Genomic DNA, 13,185 nt, shown 5'->3' with positions numbered 1-13,185 from the left:
AGACTTATCAAACTTCCAAGCTACCAATTTGTTTTGGACCTATAATTCCTTGACTGTGCAGTAACACAGGACTGCTCAACACCTCAATATCTTACAGTAGTATCAGCCCAGTAATAGTATAGGAAATCTGATGGGAAAGTTACATAAAAACCTGCCAACCCCAGTGAGCCTGAACAGTAACACACACAGCTAGAATAGCACCAACCACAACCCAGTAAATCCTTTACACTGTCTTTCATAACGCCACGATGAGATATAGCAATCATTTCAAAATGACCTGCCTTGCTCTAAGATTTGATCATTCCATTTACCTTTGCACTGTAACAAGCAATATGAAGTAAATTCGAATGTGCCTGCATGGCAGCACGTGGTGAGTGGGAGATCAGGGACACTGGTGAAGGGAAGGTCACACTGGTGGTGGGACTAGTGTTTGAATATTTAATACCTGAAACAATGGTGTTATGAACAATTTGGTAAATCATGGTTTTGTAATAAAATTTTAAAAGACCATAATCAAGATTATTTTTATATTCTTCCAGTGTAAATGCCAAATTAAAATCAAACATACTGAACTTCAATAGTTGTTTACTAAATTTAATTTCCTTCATAAGGTGAGTTTTTAGTCTTCACTTTTAAAGAGTTGTTAAATAAACTAACCTTATTTTTTAAAAAATTCATATTTTAAATGGAGATAATTTCTTTATTTAAGCACCATAGTTACAAATATGTTCATAATTGGATTGCAGTCATAAAACACATACCCCCCTTCACCAGTACAGCTTCCCTGCCACCATTATCCTCCCCATTTCCTACCTCCCCAACACCCTGTCTTTGAGCCAGTCATTGTATTTCTTTTTTTTTTCTTACAGCTGTGTAGTATTCGATTGAAATTCACAGATTTTTGAAAATAAGTAACTAAGTTCAAAAATATAATGGGCTATTATTTTCCTATTACTACTATAGGCGTTGAAATCTGTATAGTATTCCTTCCACTTTTTCCAAGATATATTTAAAGATTCTTTTTTTTTTGTAATTTTTTAAATTTTTTAACTGAAACCCAACTACAAAGACACTGTCATAAGAAAAGAAATTAAAAATAAATCTCCAGTCCATTTTTTCTCTTTTTTTCCTCTTTTTCTCTTACTCTTCTTCTTCCTCCTCTTCTTCCTCTTCTTCTTCCTCCTCCTCTTCTTCCTCTTCTTTTTCTTTCTCCTTGTCTTCATTTTCTTCCTTGTTTTCCTCCTTCTTCCTCTTTCTTGTCTTCCATGTCTTCTCTTCTTTTCCCCTCTTCTTCCTCCTCTTTGTCTTCTTCCTCTTCCACTTCTTCCTCCTTTTTTTCTCTTCTTCCTCCTTTGCTTTTTTCCTCTGCCTTGTTTTTTTATTCTTCTTCCTCTTCTTATCACTTTTGTTCCAACTCTTCTTAATATGCTCTTCCTGAGTCTCTGGGACTCCAATGATTCTTATGTTGTTTCTGTTGAGTTTATCAACGACTTGTATTTTTATCTATTCACATTTTTTAAGTAGTTTATTCATTGTCTGATCATTTGCTTTAAGGTTCTTTTCCAATCTCTTCTGTTGTATGGAGTTGTTCTGCATCTCATCCTCTGGCTCACTGGCCTCATCCTCAGCTGCTGTTACTGCTTTGGAGAGGCTACTCATTGAGGTGTTCATTTCATCTGAGTTTTTCAGATATCTTATTTCAGTTTTTAAGTTCTGTCACTATGGTCTGTTCAGACCTATCCATGCTTGCTTTGAGATCTTTGAGCATCCTCCATATTAATACTCTAAACTCCTTATCTGAGAAGCTTTTCAGGTCATCTTCATTTTCTATGCGTGGTTTCTATGCATTTTCTATGCATTGTTTCCTTATTGCAACACTTGTATAGTGGTTTTTACTATGTGCGGAGCTGAGTTCCTGTGTTAGAAGATGCGCAGAGCCGCGGAACGAAGCGCTCCTCTGGCTCCACCTTATTGGGTGGGGCCCTTACCGGGTTTGTGCCCTGGAGATTGTGTTCTATGGCGTCTTCTTGGCTGTCTTGGGCATTAAAGCAGACAAGGAGCAAGGCAGCACTCTTTTATAAAGAAAAAATATGAAACACCACGAATTTACGTGTCATCCTTGTGCAGGGTCCATGCTAATCTTCTCTGTATTGTTCCAATTTTAGTATATGTGTTGCCGAAGCAAGCACTATTTAAAGATTCTTGATATAGAAAGATTGGAATTTTTGATTCATTGTCACTATTTACATTAAATATTACTGTGAAAGATTCATAATTTACTTTGGTTACAATAAAAATTATTTTTAAAAAAGAAAGATTAGAATTTTTTAAACTTAAAACTGAAGTGAAGAAAGCAGAGTCTTTTCAGAAAAGCAGTGCTGTAACAATTGAACATTGACAGATGTAAATAAGGACCTTAACTATACCTCAATAATATGCAAAAGTTAATCCAAAATAGATCGCTGGCTTGAATAAAAATATTAGACGATGTCACTAACCAATCATTAGAGAAATAAAATATGGGAGAAAATCTTTAGGATTAAAATCTAACTAAAGAATTTTTAGACTGAACAATAAAAACATAGTCCATGAAAGGGGAAACTAATCAATTAACATCAAGATGAAAATTTATGCTCTGCAAAAATGATGAAATGGGTGAGAAAAATCCAGGCTAGAATAGATACTATAAAAATGACATGACCATAAGAAAGATATGGAAATATAAATGCCAATTCATGCTGGTTGGACAAATCAGGAGAATAAGTAGGCTGAACACTGGGAAAGGGAATGGGCTGTTATTATTCATATTATAATTAGAGAGCACTAATTTCTGGACATCCACAGGTCTGGGAGAAAAAAAAACATTACTTTGTATTTAGAGAAATAAGATAATGTTTTTTTATTCACTGATCAAGGCTAGGCATTTAAGCTTCACTAAATTGAGAGAAAAGACTAGTCTTCTCTTTTAATAACATAATGTCTTCTCACTAGAAGCCTGGAATAGCAGGGATTTTCTCTACTTTTCTGTTCCTCCATTCCTTTGAAACTCTTTTCATAATGAGCTTCCCACAATCTCTTTATTCCCTCCACCATTGCTCATTTTTCTGGTCTATTTGTGTTACAGATTACGAGTCTCTGTCTTCATGGGTTTCACCAACTTTTTTGTCATTTTTTCCCTAAGCTCATATTACTACTCTTTGAGGAATGTAAGTACTTCTCTTTTATGTCTATTTTCAATTTTCCCAAGTTCATCTGATGTGTTATTACCTCAGAGACCTTAAATGACTTCTATGATTATGCAGTCAAGCTGTCCATGAACAATAATGTCCATAGACAGTAAATAAATGAGCATGTTCATTTTCCTTAACTGCTAGCTAAAACTGAGTGCTTCATTCAAATATTTATGTAATCACAGTGAAATATGGAACATTAATGGCTACTTTAAAAAACAACAACTAGAAGTCAGAGACATAGCACAGTGGTATGGCGTTTGCCTTGCATGTGACTGGCCCAGGAAGAAAAAAGTTCAATTCCTGGCATCCCCTATGGTCCCAGCCTACCAGTTGCCATTTCTGAGTGCAGAGTCAGGAGTAACCCCTGACCACTGCTGGGTGTGTCCCAAGAAGCAATCAATCAATATATAAAGTTTAAAATAAAATAAAATAAAATAGTTACCAGCCTTTACCATCTCTCCCACACACCCAAAGAGTTAATTACCTATTTTGGGACAGTGAACAGAAGCATTATCCCATCTAGAAGAGGAAAACCAGACCTTGGAGACACTGAGGGCTTCTAAGCTGAGGCTATTAAACTGCACAATTTAAGGAGGATTTACGTGGTTTGTCCTGCCTGTTGTCTTTATTGGAAGTAATTCACAATGAGGTGTGGAGGGAGTGACAGCAAGCATCTTGCATGAAGTTAGCTGGCATAGTCTATTCTAGATATGCACTGTCTGAAGATGGCAACTGTGTTTTTGGAGTTAATACACTTTCAAGTGGTTAAGAGATTAGAGATTAAGGGGCCAGAGAGATAGCATAGAGGTAAGCATTTGCCTTACATGCAGAAGGATGGTGGTTCAAATCCAGGCATCCGATATGGTCCCCCCAAGCCTGCCAGGAGCAATTTCTGAGCATGGAGCCAGGAGCAACCCATGAATGCTGCTGGGAGTGACCCAAAAACCAAAAAATATATAAGAGAGATTAGAGATTAAAGCCATGCATTTAAAAAGAGGCAGAAGCTAGTCTAAGGGTTAACATATAGCCAACCTCAGTTTGGTTTTTGCTACCACATCATCCCCACCACCATTGCCAGTTGCATTCCTTGAAATTCTCTAATGCCTTTGGGATGATTTGGATAACCCAGTGTATCACAGGGCCTGAACAACAGAGTATCTTCAGGCTGAGCACTGAACAATCAACCTGGTGGATATGAATATCCAGGAAGGGCTCTGTGCTTTGTAACACTGCTTGAGATATGGGGGATCATGTGGGATGCGGCAGATTAAACCCAGATCAGAAGCATACAAGGCAAGTGCCCTCCCCATTGTGCTGTCACTCTAGCCCCTGACTAACATATTTTTAAAATAAAAGTAGGCAGGTTTTTCTTTATTTTGCAGGAAATTAAGAATTAAGACATTGGTGATGATAGAATTAGCTTCACTAGCATTCTTCAAAGTGATGCTATGTCATTCATTCGTATCTTATAAAAACCAGATTAAAGGGGAGTGGGTGAATTGGATGTGACAATAGGACATGGAGGATGTCCTGGGCACTTTGCTGATGGTGAGGAGAGATCATTGTATACACTAAGACTATAATTGTCATAATCAGGGCTACAGTGCGTTGGGGACTTGCTTTGCAAATAGCTGACCTGATTTCACCCATACCATCCCATATACCCCAAGCACTGCCAGGAATGATTCCTGAGTGAAGAACCAGGAGTAACCCCTGAGCTTAGCAGGTTATGCCCCTCACAAAAAAAAAAAAAAAGATGTCATCATTGTTGTAAACACATTGCCTTTATTACAATACATTTGTAACACAAAATCCTTGCATTCTCTAAGTAGTAACAATCCAAGCAAACTAATGCTGAAAGTGCACCTTTGTTCACATTTCTCACCACCTTGTACTTCCCCTCTTTTGTTCTCCAACAAACACTTTCGATTTAAAAGCACTCATCTATAGAAAGATTTCAGAATCCCAACAAAGATAATGTAAAATGAATGAAATCCCAAGCAATTACCAATCTAGCAGCACATCAGTTTTAGAGATCTTCAGCTTTCTAGGTGGTAATTGGTGCATTAAAACTCACTGATTACTTCAACTACTTTGGTTTTCGTGAAAGAGGAGGAGTGGTTTTTTAGCATCTATGTCAAGCAGAATTTTTAAGATACTTATTGGTCAAAGGCTTTGATCAAGAGATATAGCAAAAGTTCCAGGGATCACATGTGTGCAAGCCAATATAGTCTGCCATATATGGACTATGTCAGCTTTGTAAATACAGAGGCAAATGAAAAGATGTTCTTTATAATCTGGTTTTAAATACACTTTTACAAATCATCAGACTATCTTGTAGAAGTTGTCTGATATAGCTGAACATGGACAAATGGATATATAAATAGGCAAAAAAAAGACAAATATTCACATATATGCTTATTTTTAAATACACCACAGTTTAAACCCTATATTAGCATCTACCTTTGCAAATAAATTGTGTGCCTCAAAATGTATAGAGGCCATGGACTCTGAAAGTACATAATAATAAAGCATAAAACATGAAAATGATATCATCTTGCACTTAAACCACCTCAAAGTAACCATTATTACCCTTTCCTTTTAAATCTCCACTGAAGTTTCTTATTGACTTTCTTATTATGGCATGATTGCATTTCATAGATCAAAATTTTATTCTTCTGAACTTTCATATAAGTTCCTCCTGCATCAATTTCACTTCATTATTTCTCAATCTACTTGCATAAATAAGAAAAAAAGGTTATTTGCCTTTTTTAACTGACTATTCCATCGCTTCTTATAATATATGTAGAGTACTTAGTTTATCATAGATGCTAAACAAATATCATTCAAATTTAACCATTCAAGTCAAGCAGATTCACAATATATTCTAAAAATACTTTTAATTTAAAAATAACAAAAATGAAAATGCTTTCAATAAATCTGTTTCTTCTGAAATACTTCATGTATATTATTTCACAACATCCTTGAAAAGTTGCTGACATTATCCCTAATTATGTAGCTGAAGATATGGAACCTCAGAGAACATAATTAATGAACAGCACATGGTCACACAGCTATAAATACCAGAACTGAGACTCATGCCCCAACCCATTTAACTTTAGTCATATTTTTGGTTCCAGGTGGCTAAAGTAGAGTCTGGGGCTGGATTTTTCTAAGCTTAATTACAATACATTCCATATATGCATTTAAATGCAAACAGATCTTAACTATGACAAACACTAAGAATATAAAAAATTAATTTGGAGAGATCAGAACTTTGAAATTTCCTCCCATCATATTTCTTGAAAGTAATTGCTCAGGAATATAAGGTGGTTCTTACTTCCTGTAAAACTATTTCAGAAATGCTGTCTCACTTGTAATGGAACATCATTCCTGGAACTTTGTCCCCTATAAAGTATCTTTCAGAACTTTAGTTGATGCAAAAGAGTCTCTTCATAAGGTACCTCTTCTTCACCACAGTGAAAAGGCCTTCTCTGTCTGCATGATATTCACATGAGCAATCTTAGTTTTTAGAGTCACTAACTTCTCAGGTTGCATCCTAAAATAAACACTTACCCTATATGTTCTGTAAAATTAAAAAAAAAAAAAAAAAAAGCTGGGGCCAGAGCAATAATCTAACCATTAGGGTGTTTGCCTTGCAGACAGCTGACAAAAGTTTAAGCCCCAGCATTCTATATGGTCCCCTAAGTACCACACAAAGTAATTCCTTAGTGCAGAATCAGTAATGGTAACTCTTGAGTGAACATTGCCAGGTGTGACCCAAACCAAAAAAATATTAAAAAATAAACTTAAGGGGCCGGAGCAGTGGCACAGTGGTAGGACATTTGCCTCACACAAGGCTGACCTAGGACAGACTGCAGTTCAGTTTCCGAAGCCAAGAGTGATTTCTGAGCGCATAACCAAAAGTAACCCTGAGCGTCACTGGGTGTGGCCCAAAAACCAAAATAAATAAATAAGTAAGTGAATAAATAAATAAATAAATAAATAAAAATAAACTTAAATTAAAAGGCTTAGGAATCAAAGAGATAGTACAGTGGGTATGGAGTTTGCCTTGCTTGTGGCTTACCCAGGTTCTATTCTCACCATCCACCATATGGTCCCACAAGGACCCTTAGTGCAGAGCTAGGAGTAAACCCTGAGCACTGCTGGGTGTTGCAAAACAAAACAAAATAAAACAAAACAAAACAGGAAAAAAATTGAAAATAGCGACTCTTTTAGATTCCTTTACAAATTTAGCATATTAATTTGACTTCATTCAAAGCAAATAGGTTTTACAATATTTGTTTGCTTGCTTTTTTTTTTGTTTTTAGATCACAGCAGTTCTCAGGACTTACACTTAACTCTTTATTCAAGGATCACTCCTGCACTCAAGGATCCGGGGAGCTATTTTATTTTTTGTTTTGTTTTTTGTTTTTGTTTTTTGTTTTGGGGCCATATCTGGCAGTGCTCAGGCGTTACTCCTGGCTTCATGCTCAGAAATTGCTACTGGCAGTCTCAGGGGACCATGTGGGACACCAGGATTTGAACCAATGACCTTCCACATGAAAGGCAAATGCCCTACGTCCATGCTATCTCTCCAGCCCTTGGGGAGCTATTTCTAACAGCAGTAATCTTATCTTATATGGTGCCCGGAATTGAAACCCATAACATTCAAGGTACACATCTTACCTGCTACACTATCTCTCTGGCTCCAGATTTTATAATTTCACAATCATACAAAGCTCTACAGACCAGGTAGTATTGCAGAAAGAACCCAGCACTCTTGCAAACAAATTCCCAATAATTTCTAATATCCTCCTATTGTCATGCACTTTAGAAATTTAGTTCATGTTCTTATTTGTCATCATTTTATGGAGGGTGGGTAAAACCTGGTGATGCTCAGGGGTTATTCCTGGCTCTGTGCTCAGAAATCACTCCTGGCAGGCACGGGGGACCATATGGATGCAGGGATTCAAATCACCCCCCATGCTGAATTTGACTGCATGCAAGGCAAACACCCTACCATTGTACTATCTCCCCAGCTCCTCATTTCTCATCTTCTGTTCAATACTTAATACCAATACCCTTAATCTCAATCAAGGCAGCTAGTTCCATTCAAGTACCTCCAAAACATCACTTATTTTTGCATCATTCTTCCTAATGTATCTCAAATGCTAATCATTCACAGAATTCAACTTCTGTGAACTTTGAACTATAGTTCCCTAGGTAGCCCCATCTTCCAGACTTTATATGGACTATATTCTGTGTCAGCCAAATTCTATATTTACAATAAAAACAAAGATTGCATCAATCTTGGCCTTGAGTGAAGAAAATTATTATAAGGTATTTTTAGAATACATTGATTTTCTTCCTTTAGTCCAATTCTCCCAGCTGGGCTCCAGGAAATAAATATTTCAATGTTAACACAGAGACCAGAGTGATGGCATAGCGGTAGGGCATTTGCCTTGCATGCTGCCAACCTGGGATGGACCAGGTTCAATCCCTGGCATTCCATGTGGTCCCCTGAGCCAGCCAAGAGCAATTTCTCAGCTCAAAGCCAGGAGTAACCCCTAAGTTCTACCAGGTGTGGCCCAAAAACCAAATAAACAAATAAATACATAATAAATAAACTCTCATTAAAAGATAAATAACTTAACACATATGTATAATTATATACCTATCTATAAGACTTCTTCTTTCGGGGCCGGGCGGTGGCGCTGGAGGTAAGGTGCCTGCCTTACCTGCACTAGCCTAGGAGACGGACCGCGGTTCGATCCCCCGGCGTCCCATATGGTCCCCCAAGCCAGGAGCGACTTCTGAGCGCATAGCCAGGAGTAACCCCTGAGCGTTACCGGGTGTGGCCCAAAAACCAAAAAAAAAAAAAAAAAAAAAAAAAAAAGAAATAAAGACTTCTTCTTCCAAAAACCAAAAAAAAAAAAAGGGGGGCCGGAGAGATAGCATGGAGATAAGGCATTAGCCTTTCCATGCAGAAGGACGGTGGTTCGAATCCCGGCATCCCATATGGTCCCCTGTGCCTGCCAAGGGCGATTTCTGAGCATGGAGCCAGGAGTAACCCCTGAGCGCTGCCGGGTGTGACCCAAAAACCAAAAAAAAAAAAAAAAAAAAAAAAAAAAAGACTTCTTCTGAATGTCCTCCAGAAAGCTGCCATTTATCATGCTCTTTTTGTGTGTGTGTGTTTTGTTTGTTTGTTTGTTTGTTTTTGGGTCACACCCAGCAATGCTCAGAGGCCACTCCTGGCTCTACATTCAGAAATTCCTCCCAGCAGGTTCGGGGGACAATATGGGATGCTGGATTTCAAACCACCATCCTTCTGCATGCAAGGCAAACACCCTACCGCTGTGCTATCTCTCTGGCCCCTATTTATCTTATTCTAATTATCTTTATCTTGACTAGTGCTCCACTTCCTCTTTCCTTGTTTCCCCTATTAAATATAAGTCTTCATATAAATTGAATACTCTAAAATTTTAGTCTTTAGGATGACCATTCAACCATATTCCCTCTCTAATTAATCATTAAACCTTTTCATTTTTATCTAATAAATCTTTTCTGTCTAGTTTCTCTGTTCCATTCACTAACACTGCCACAACCTTAGTTTATGTCTTCAGTAAGACTCATTCTCTTCACTCTTGCCAGCCTCTGGAAAACCCCAATTCACACTGCTGTCACGGTTTTGCTCTTTTTTTTTTTTCCTGAAAACAAATCACATCATGTATAATCATATGCCCAGAATATTAACTTCCCTGAATTTCCCTTCTGTATCCTTTAAGTACTGCAATAACACTTTTATGGAATTCACTCAAATCAAATAAAATTACATTCTATAATAGAATTCAACCAACTTCTAATGGGTATCAGAGTTTTGGGTCAAAACAACTCCAGATTCTGTGTTTAAGCAAGGATAATAATAGAATCTTTGGTGTATTCCTAGCTAGTATACCTAACTTTAATAGTACTTATTTTCAGGGACTGAATCAATAATACAGTGTGTAGGGCATTTATCTTACACATAGCTAAATCATGCTCTGTCCGCAGCATTCAATATAATCTGCAAAGGTCACAATCAGGGGCCGGAGAGATAGTACAATGCTTTGAGCACTGGCTAGTGACTGGCTAGTGAGTTTGATCTCTGGCATCTAAATGGTCCCCAAGCACCAGAAATGATTCCTAAATGAAAAACCAGGAAGTAACCCTGAGCACCTGTGTGTGGCTCAAAAGCTAAAAACAAAACCAAAGTACTTATTTTCTAATTTAGAATATTTGCTAGTATCCATCAGTCTAGTAATAAACTAATTCAGAGAGCTAATTCAGAGAGCTGAGAGTAAAACATTTACAATAGTTACCTAACAGGGAGCAAGTGTTACAGAAGACTGAACACAACAACAACGATGGATAGGAACCTCTAGAGACTCTATCCTAGACCCTGACCTATAAGATCGCTAGCTATAGTGGCTTGATTTTCTCACACACAACCGAGAGGAAACTTTCCTGGCATCGCAAAAAAAGTCTTTGGGATGGGGTAATGAATATATAGGGAGCCAGGGTTTGATCCCATGATGGTATGCTTCAAGGATGGAGAAACCCTGAATCTCTTAGGCCATGGGAATTCCCTTTCTTCCCCAATGCTTACTGTGCCTATGCAAAAAAAAAAAAAAGTGGAGGGAACACCAAACCCTGCCACTTCAGCACCCCTTCTTTTTCTTGTTTTGTTTTGTTAGTTTTTTACTTTATTTTCCTTCTCTTTTTTCTTCCACTTTTCTCTTTCTTTTTCACTCTTGTGCTTATTATTTAGAGATTTATTTTTATTTGCCAGGTCCATTTTTTATTCTTTCATTTTTCTTTTCTTTTCTTTTCTTTTCTCTCTCTTCTTTCTTTTTTTGGTAGTTGTCACCAAGTTTTTTCTCCCTTTTTTCTTATCCTTTTTATCTCCAATGACGGTGGGATGGATGCTCAATCTACAACAAGCTGTAAAGTGGAGACCAGTTGCACTAGCATTCTGGGGGGTAAAGGAGGGAGATATGGCATGCATACTGGGAACAGGGGTGGAGGGAGGACAGCACTGGTGGTGGGAATGCCCCTCATTCATTGTCACTATGTACCATAAATGATGCAGTGAAAGATTTGTAATGCACTTTGGTCACAATAAAAATAAAAAAAAAAAATAGTTACCTAACTTAAAATCTTTCCAATGGTAACTAAAGTTTCCTGGGAATGAGTATTTCTGATCAAGATAGAATTTATTTCAAATATTAGCAAACTACTTCTAAAGTGAAACCAAACTAACTAAATGCATACATATTTATCACACTTTCTTTACTGAATGAATGTAAGCTAAATTGCAGATAAGATAACATTGTTTTTCAGGTCCTTACATGCATTCCTAATTTGCCTACTTGGTAGTTAAGCCAACTGGATCTTTTGCATCCAATTCTTACCATCATTTCTAGCCACTCAGTAATAGACTTGCAGAGCATGGAGCAATAATAGAGCAAATAGTGTTGATCTGGGTTTAATCTATGGCCTTACCTAGGATTCTCCAAGCCTTGCCATGAGTGATTCCTGCATTTAGAACAGTAGTAAGGTCTGAGCACCACTGGAGGTGGCCCAAAAATAAGCAAAAAGAACGGATATACAATACATGTTTTGATGAGGGACAAAGGAGTGAATGTACTAATTCATTCATTACAAAGATTCTTGCTAGGAGTGAAGAATTCATTTTATCTATCTAGACTTCAATATTCCAATTCTTAGACAGTAACTTAAAATTAAACTAATCTATTTGAGAAGTTCCCCTTCAGTATTTGGGAAACACAAATATTGGCAATTTTATGTGGTTCAATCTTTGATGATGCTTCCAAGATACTCTCGAAGAAAGAAAAATTATACTTTTAAGACTCAACTTTTATACAAATGTTTAATGACCAGATCCCAGGAAGAGAAACAATTCCTTATCCTCACTATGTTGTTGGTCCGTTCAATCTCCTTAATATTATTAATCGGTCCACAGGGAACCTGGTTATTTGAAGTTGTCACAGGTCAATTAAATCCTGGGTGCTTCTGAAGTGACATTCAGATTAGTGGAAGGGTGAAAGGAAATCAATTCTTACTTCTTAGTCTGCAGGTAGCTGCAGGTTTCCTGGTGTGAGTAGTGAACCTTTCTTTCAGAGACAAAGGCAAAGATGGCCTCTCCTTTCAGGGCCATTGGCTGATTGCTGAGGTGATGCTACAGAGAATAGGGACCCCAGGGATCTTGACTTGCCATTAAGGGCACTGACACAAAAAATAAAACTCTCTTAATATGGGGAGTTCGAAAGAGAAAAGAATGCAATTCCTATTCCACCAATCGCTGAAACAAAATTTCCTTGAGAATTCAGACTTCAAACAGGGATAAGAGCACCAGGTTTCATTATCTAACCAACATGTGGAATAAGGGAAGAAATGCTTTTTGAGGAAAGTGTCACTTGAGCAGGGGAAGGGGAAGGAAAGATGAGTCAAGGTGAGACAAAGTGAATTCCACCATTTAATTAGCTATCACCCTTGACCTACCAGACATAGCCACTATAATTCTTGAATGGTTGAGTCCAAGAAAAGAACAGGTAATTAGAGAACAAGCACTAGAGCATTGAGAAGTGTCACATATATCCAGGGCTGAGAGCAAACTGGATATATGCTCTATGCTCTTAATGTATTCTGCTTTCTAATTAGCAATCAGGACTGATTTGCCAATCATTCTACCTATAATACATAAAGCACTGGAACATAAAGGGGAAAAAAAAACAAGTTCAGAAAATCAATTATGCTTATATTTACATTCCCTCAAGGCAGAGGCGTTGCAAAAACGGCCGAAATATTATCTTTCTCTTTACAAAGGAGCAGAAAGGAAGGATGAGATTGCAATTCAATATAATGAATAAATCTCTGGCTGTTTGGGGAA

General features: G+C 37.4%; 1 non-coding gene across 1 annotated transcript; it reads right to left on the bottom strand.

Annotated features, from left to right (window-relative positions):
• Positions 1-2,082: 2,082 nt before the first annotated feature.
• Positions 2,083-2,189, bottom strand: LOC126013076 (U6 spliceosomal RNA). Its single transcript, XR_007497409.1, has one exon. It is a non-coding gene; the product is annotated as a U6 spliceosomal RNA (small nuclear RNA).
• Positions 2,190-13,185: the final 10,996 nt, after the last annotated feature.

The sequence above is a fragment of the Suncus etruscus genome, chromosome 6, assembly GCF_024139225.1.
Source record: "Suncus etruscus isolate mSunEtr1 chromosome 6, mSunEtr1.pri.cur, whole genome shotgun sequence".
NCBI classification, from domain to species: Eukaryota; Metazoa; Chordata; class Mammalia; order Eulipotyphla; family Soricidae; genus Suncus; species Suncus etruscus.
Note: the sequence above shows the minus strand (reverse complement) of the source record. Positions and strands in the feature narration are given on the sequence as shown.